The 7,862-nt window shown below is 27.3% G+C and overlaps 1 long non-coding RNA gene across 1 annotated transcript; it reads left to right on the top strand.

Annotated features, from left to right (window-relative positions):
* The first annotated feature begins 5,653 nt into the window (after positions 1 to 5,653).
* On the top strand, positions 5,654 to 7,101 carry LOC111909202 (uncharacterized). Its single transcript, XR_002856117.2, has 2 exons — positions 5,654 to 6,002; positions 6,496 to 7,101. It is a non-coding gene; the product is annotated as an uncharacterized LOC111909202 (long non-coding RNA).
* Positions 7,102 to 7,862: the final 761 nt, after the last annotated feature.

Here is a 7,862-nt window from a genome sequence, read left to right as displayed (position 1 = left end):
AAAGACTCATTAACGTGAATGAGTTAGCAGCAGCGTTGTTTGCGTTCGACATCTACAAATAGAAAGGACAAAGTTTGATTAGAATTTGGATCCCTAATTAAACACCCAAAATGAAAAACTAGGGCTAGGACCCAACAACATTATTTACATATTAGAAAAGGGATGTCGTAATCCAATCATGCAAATAATTTGGAGGTAAGTGAATGACGATTCACTAATTCTTCACCACGAAAACATAACCTTAAGTTTTATTGAGAATTCCTAGATTTTAGAGATTCATTGAACTCTTCAATGGCATGTTTAAATCTCGATATGCCCCTCTAGTTTGTGACTGGGATACCGAGGATCACAAAGCGGGTGTGAATTACCATGCAAATCTACATGGTGCCTTTATTGTTACAATCATCTATTCGATGTGCCGGTAAACCACACACGCTCCATCGAACTATGATAAACAATGAATCACCCTTTTCCACCTTTGCTTAGAACCAATTAGTGTGTCGGTAAACCACACACGCTCCACTAACTTCTTAGCAAGGGTGCAAAGTGCAATTTCATGGGATTGCATCAATTCACTTTTCCTAAAGTAACTAAGATTGGGAATTTTTGTAAAATACTTTAGTTACTTTATAGATTCATTATACTTATTAATGAGGAGAGAGTTGCCCTATCCTACCCGTTCGACTAACGACCCTCCACCGGTCAAGCAAGCGGTGGGTGTGAGTGTACACTCATTAAGCGCCATTTTATAGGCATCAACCTTATACCCACCTTATAGACCGACTTCGTGAATGAGGCCTACTAACGGTAAGACTAGCATTTTAATTTTACTTATATATTTATTAAGCTTTTAATAATATAATAGTATATGGTTGAATTTTAAACTTGTAAAACTCTAGGGGTTGAAATTTAAATTCTTCTAAATTAAACTATTAATCACAAAATTCAAATTTCAAAACTTCGGGATAAAATTGAATTTTTCAAAACAATAGGGATCAAATAACAAATAATTCAAATTAAACAATTAATTTCATAATTATCTATATTTGACCTAATCCAATTTTAGTCATTAGGTAATTACCAAATAATCTTAATTAGTCCAATATTTATCATATAAATAATTAATATTTAAAAGATTTGAAATTATCTATATTTATGTCAAGGATAATCATTAAATTAAGTTAAAATTCGGATTTTTACATAATAAAACGATTTATCAATCCAAGACAAAACATCAACAAAATCCCGAATTATCCTCTGTCTGACGCTCGGACTCGCCGAGTAGGGCCAACTCGCCGAGTCCAAACACTGACTCACCGAGTTGGGTCGACAGAGGGCAAGAAAAAACGATTTTCAGCAAGCAAAACAGTTAAGCATCATATTCAATTGAAATCAATCATGGCTCTGATACCACTGATGAGTTTTATACATAAGATCTTTCCTATGTGCACATACAACCCTATAGCTTGGATCTAGGTTTGACTAATTGCACATGCAACATATCCAAGACTTTCATGGCTAGATCTAGTGTAAACTAACAATCAAAACATATGAAAACAGATCTAGAATAATACCTTGAATTACTTGCTTGAAAACTTTCTTCTTATTGGAGCTTAGAGTCACAAATGTCACTCCTCTAATGGCTTACAAACACCAACTAGCAAGAAGATGATTTGAGAGAGATGAGGAAGAGGGAAATCGGCTTCAGGGTTACTCCAATAGCAAGGTTGGTTGATTTCCTCAACCCTATGGGTCTATTTATACTGTGAGCTTCTAGGGTTTCACCCTAAAACCCTAATTGGATAACTTAGTCCCAAAGCAATCCAAATCCTCTTCTAGATAAGGCCTTGGACGATTTCTAGGTGATCCACATCCCTAAAATCGTCCAACCCATATCCATAAGGGTTCTTAGCTCAAAATACAACTTTCACACATTTGACAGTTTATACCCCTTTATTCAATTAATCTCTTTAAGTCACTAAATTAATTCCTAATTAATTTATGACTTATATTAATCAAATAATATTATTATTCTTTTAACAGATTATTCTTATAATATATTAATAATAATATCTCTTCTCTCTAAATCACCATATCAAGTTGCTATGGTGAAGGCAACCCAAAAGGACCATGCACAATCGGGTCAAAGACTTACCAAATATAGTTACAGCCTTAGACACTAATCCAACAGTAAATACATAAATATATATATTTTTACATTTAAAGTACATACAAATCCATATAAAAACATAAAAAATATGTTTTTACATTTAAAATACATAAAAATAAATAAACATCTATATAATTTTTTTTAAAATACACAAATACATAAAATGCATATAAATATGTAATATATAAAAAACAACAAAATACATAAAAATATGTAAAATACTTAAAAATACATATAAATATTCAAAAAAAATGTTTATACATTTAAAATACATATAAATACATAAACATATACATATAAAAACTTAAAAAAATATATAAATACGTAAAAATATATATAAAAACGTAAAAAATACGTTTATACATTACATAAATTTTTTAAAGAAATCTGTAGAAAACTCTAATTATTTTGGAAAATTTTACGATTTGGTCTCATGACCTGCTGAACAGGTCAAAAAAATACTAAAGTGAATAAATTAGTCGGTTTATTGGACTTTTCTATTAAAAAAGTAATATTTGTGACTTTTGTTAAAAAAAATTTAAGACTTTATTAAAAAAATTTCAAAATATTAAGATTTTTCTAAAAATTTATCTTTAAAGTTTAAATTAACCTCAATGATGTTGCCGCAACTTGAATTTCCTTGAAAACCCGAGCTACAAATGTTTGCGACTGAGAATACGCAAACATCATGGTTATTATATTAACTTTTAAAAAACGTTTTTTTTTCAAGATATAGTAAATTAATATGTGGTCATTTTAGGAATATTTTTATATGTACGGTGTTAACTACGAATGCTTTATGAAATAAACTTCGACTTCCAATAATTTTCTCACCCTAACAAACATTGACGATATCTGTTAAATATTATAAAGCATTGTCGTTAAAAGTGACCATTGTTTTACCTTCTTTCACACGACAGTTATTGAGTTTGAAATAGTATTCGTTATGTTGGTATTACCATTTTGTGAAACTTATATAAGGTGACCCACTTCACAATCTTTTTCAAAAAGAGGAAATTAATATTATCCTAAGAGAATATTGGCAGGTCTTTTTGTTTTTTTATCCATAGTACCATCACTACCCACAAGACTTGAAGTTTTTATACTTAATTTTCTTACTACAAAACAAACATCTTATAAGGTTAAATTATACAAATAAGATAATATTTCAAGTTGATTTCTTTATTCCTATCCATTTTAAGCAATATTTTCTTATTTTTCAAAATGATAAAATATTAGATATATTCTATATTACATAAAGTGACAAAGGTACAATGTTAAAACAGATGAATATATATATATATATATATATATATATATATATATATATATATATATATATATATATATATATATATATATATATATATGTGGTGTAGAAATAAAAGTGAATTGCCTAAAATGAGAGTTTGCCAAAATTAAATTGTTATTTAGTGCACATAACCCTTATTCCATTAACAACAAAACTTTACAGCTTGTAATATAGAGAGATTTCTCATCCTTATTCTGATAATAACAAAACACAGTTATATATATATATATATATATATATATATATATATATATATATATATATATATATATATATATATATATATATATATATATATATTACTTTTATTTAGACCTATAAATTGTTTATATTTTAATCTTAATAAGAATGTTTTAGGTTTTAACCTTAACAAACTATTCCAGTGAGACTTTTTATAAATCTTATTAACCATACATTTACACCTTTTAGGAAAATACATTCTTTCGCATTTTTACATGTACTTATCATAATGACAAAGTATAAAATGATTCCAAATCTTTTTGGATCATAATGTTAGTGAGGTCTTGTCATTAACCAATCTACATGTGACCAAATGTACAACATAAATACTAATGAGCATCTTGAATTTTTGGAAAAACACCAATTCACAAACTAACAAATTTGTCTAAAAGGCTAAAAGAAATTAACAAGTAGGTAAATTTGTCATTATAGAGTACGTAATTTGAGTTGTTATTAGAAAAACCCTTGTTCAATTCAAATATATATAACAATAACCCAAATCTTATATCGAACATTAAGTTTGTGGAAAAAAGGAAGAAACAAACAAACTAGTATAGGGACTATCATTAGTCTTATCATAGAGTTGTCTCCTAGAAAATCATTTCAATGTTATTATATATGTTCAAATAATTATCATTTTTAATTAGGAAACTTTACAAAAAAGTTATATATATATATATATATATATATATATATATATATATATATATATATATATATATATATATATATATATATATATATATATATATATATATATATATATATATATATATATATATATATATATATTTAACTCAAATCTATTTCATGATTTTTATTTTTCAAGTATTTCTACTTTCATTTTGTAACATTTAAAGCTAACACTTCTGTTTTGCCTTATTCTTACGGTTTATAATTTTTTTACTTATTATCTTTGTCACGTTAACAATTAAGGAAATTAGTCAACATACAATCGGGCCTGACCTGATTAGTCATGGGCCTAAATTGTAACCGTATAGTAAAATACATACATCTATTATAATAAATAAAGATAATTTTGTCACATTTCAATCTCTAATTAGTTTTGACATTTTTTATTTTGTAATATTTTTTAAATAAATAATATTCATATGTCAATTTATAGTTTTTTTCAATTTTTAAAATTGAAAAACCGCATAATACTTATACTTATATATATATATATATATATATATATATATATATATATATATATATATATATATATATAAAGTATTAAATGTAATTAATATTATACTAAATTGTAATTAATATGTTAGGGAAAAGTTCAGAAGCATAATTATGGGTTCTTCAAGGAACCAAATCTTTTTTTTTTCAATTTCTAGAGTTTATTTTTTATCGAAAAAAAAATCTAAAAATATCTAAATTCATATATTAACATTGTGAATGTGAAAAATATTTTTCGGATTTACTGTGTGAATCCGGATTTACGTTGTGAATTTTTGAAGATTCACATTGTGAATTTGACGTAAAAAAAATCGAATTTTATATCATTGGAAAAAGGATAAAAAGTTATGAATTTATGTATTTTTACTTTTTTTTTATAAAAAATAAGTTATAAAAGTTGACAAAAAGATTGGTTCATTGATTAATTATGGTTCTCTATTGAACCTCACCCTGTTTTTTCATTCTTTATTTTAAAATTTTATTTTAAAAAAATACTTATTATTTACATTTTAATATTTTATTTTCTTTAATTAGCCTCTGTAATAACATTTATAGGAGTTTTATCTTTGATAATTCGTATGCACATTAAAACAAGATTGAAAAGCTAGAAATAACGAAAAGGGTATGCTAGTATTAAAGATATTTACATGTTGAGAACTTGAGGGAACGTATAGAACGCGAAGGTCACCAAATGCAACTCTATGTGCCCCGCTTTATTAAAGTTTAATTTTGTTTATGTTTGACATTGGCACTTTAGATTTTTCTTGGTTTAATGATGGTGATGGTCGATTGGGTGATGATGGTGTATGATTAGTGGTGGATTGTGGAAGATGACTGTGAAGGGCAATATTGGAAATACGTCTCAATATACATATTAATGACAAAATAATCTCCAAATATTTAAATTAAATTCTTTAGCGAACGTGTTCATAAATGTGTTATAACCAGGGTTCCTCTAATCCCCTCCCACCCACCTATAAAACAACCCCATCCAGCCATCCCTCTTCTCTATATTCATCTGATCGATCATCTTTCTCTCTCTCGAATAATGAATGTTATGAGCAATGAATCCAACACAAAGACTTTTGCAAGGTATAAATTAATCCCTTTCTTCTATTACTTTACACATTCTTTGACATCAAACCTAAAACATTTATAGATGATAAACTGATTATAGTTATGTTTTGATATTAAATTTTATAAACACTTCCATTAATTACAAAAATCATAAGTAGAACGCTTCCTATAGTAGTTATTATGAAAAAGATGATTTTTTTTGGTAAGATTTCAGTTTAGATTCGTGTATTTCTCAATTAGTTAGCAACTATCGAAGATTATAATCATACCTTTTTATCTTGAGAGGTAATCTGTAAGTAATGGTTATTAGTTGTAACTTTTACCAGATAATGTATCCAATCAAAATGTTATATTTTCTTGAAACAAAGAAAATCCTATCTTTATCTTGATCGTACAATATATCTGTGTTTCAACATCTGATATGATGACATTGAATTATGGGTTCACATGTCTTTTAACTCTTGTTCTGCTTATAAAAGTATTATTGGCTTTACTTTATGTGTAGCAGGAGGTACTCAAGTTATGCATTGACCTATAAAAGATGGAAGAAAGCAACTTTCAAGCATCACCAATGCCATGATAGAGGTGCCACCGTGATGGTGGTGAAGGAGGTGGTCGCAGTTTTCTAATGTGAGATATGGTGTTATCCTTACTTGAGCTTTTACCTAAAACTATAAGAAAAAAAAATTAATTTGTTTGTATTTTTTCTTTTTCATTTTTCTTGACCTTGTAAGACCTTTTCTTGACCTTGCAAGACTCTCCAACACTGTCAAACTCTTGGCTACTCTCCGTGTCTTGGACCTAATATTGTAGCAAATTGAGGCAGTGTTGTTTCTAATCTTTCACCGTTCTTTCCCAACTCATGCCCTCTTTGCTTGTCTATCCCTCTTGAGCTGTATTTGTATACAATCTAAAGTCTAAACGATATCCATACCATCCCACTTTTTATATTCCATAAAAATTTGATGTATTAGAACATTCAAATAGATGAAACTTTTGTTTTCGTCGTTACTAAAGAATAGGTATGTAGAGATTTGCACTTAATAATCTGTATAGGTTATATATTTAAGCAAGTTCTTATGCCAATAAATATATTGCTTCAGAATTCGACTCAGGTGATGATGGTGTATGATTATGATGATAATTGTCTTTGAGGCGTATGTTTATTCTTCTATTCTTCCTTTTCACTTGGATTTTGTGTTTAAATCTTGACCAAAAGTGAAGATGCGTGCTAAATATTTGTTTAGTAATATATGGGTTAATTTCTAAAAGACTTGGACAACAACATCCAACTGGTGAGTACTTTTTGGTTGTTCAATCATACATCACCTCATTAGACATATTGAGTAGCTCATCAAACTCATAATCTATAGTTTATTTATTACAAAAAAAAACTTAATCATCTAAAGCAGGATTGATAACAAACCAAGTTGTTATGGGACCTTAAGACCTCGTCTCAGTTAAGGCAAATAGGAGAATGGATTTTATTAAACTCACTAGTTTATAACCCGTGAAACCACGGCTACAAAATTAATTAAATTTTAATAGTTAGAACACAAAATTATTAATCAATTATAATCGTTAATTTAAATAAATATATGAAATTATATCACCTTATAATTTGTATTAATTTTATTTTAATTTTTATTGCATTGTTATTAATTTATTGCGATTAAAGTGAAAATTTTAAAATTTGAAATAAAAAATTAATAGGTTGACAAGTGACATGCATTAATTAAAATGTTTAATAGGGTGACACATGGTAAAAAAAGAATAAATGTGTATTAATTAGGAGGCCTAATATGATGACACATGTCAAAAGGATATTAAAACTATTCTTTTATTAGAATAATAATTTATAACCAGTCACATTTA

Source organism: Lactuca sativa, chromosome 1, assembly GCF_002870075.4.
Source record: "Lactuca sativa cultivar Salinas chromosome 1, Lsat_Salinas_v11, whole genome shotgun sequence".
NCBI lineage: Eukaryota > Viridiplantae > Streptophyta > Magnoliopsida > Asterales > Asteraceae > Lactuca > Lactuca sativa.
This window is presented reverse-complemented; position numbering and strand designations above follow the sequence as displayed.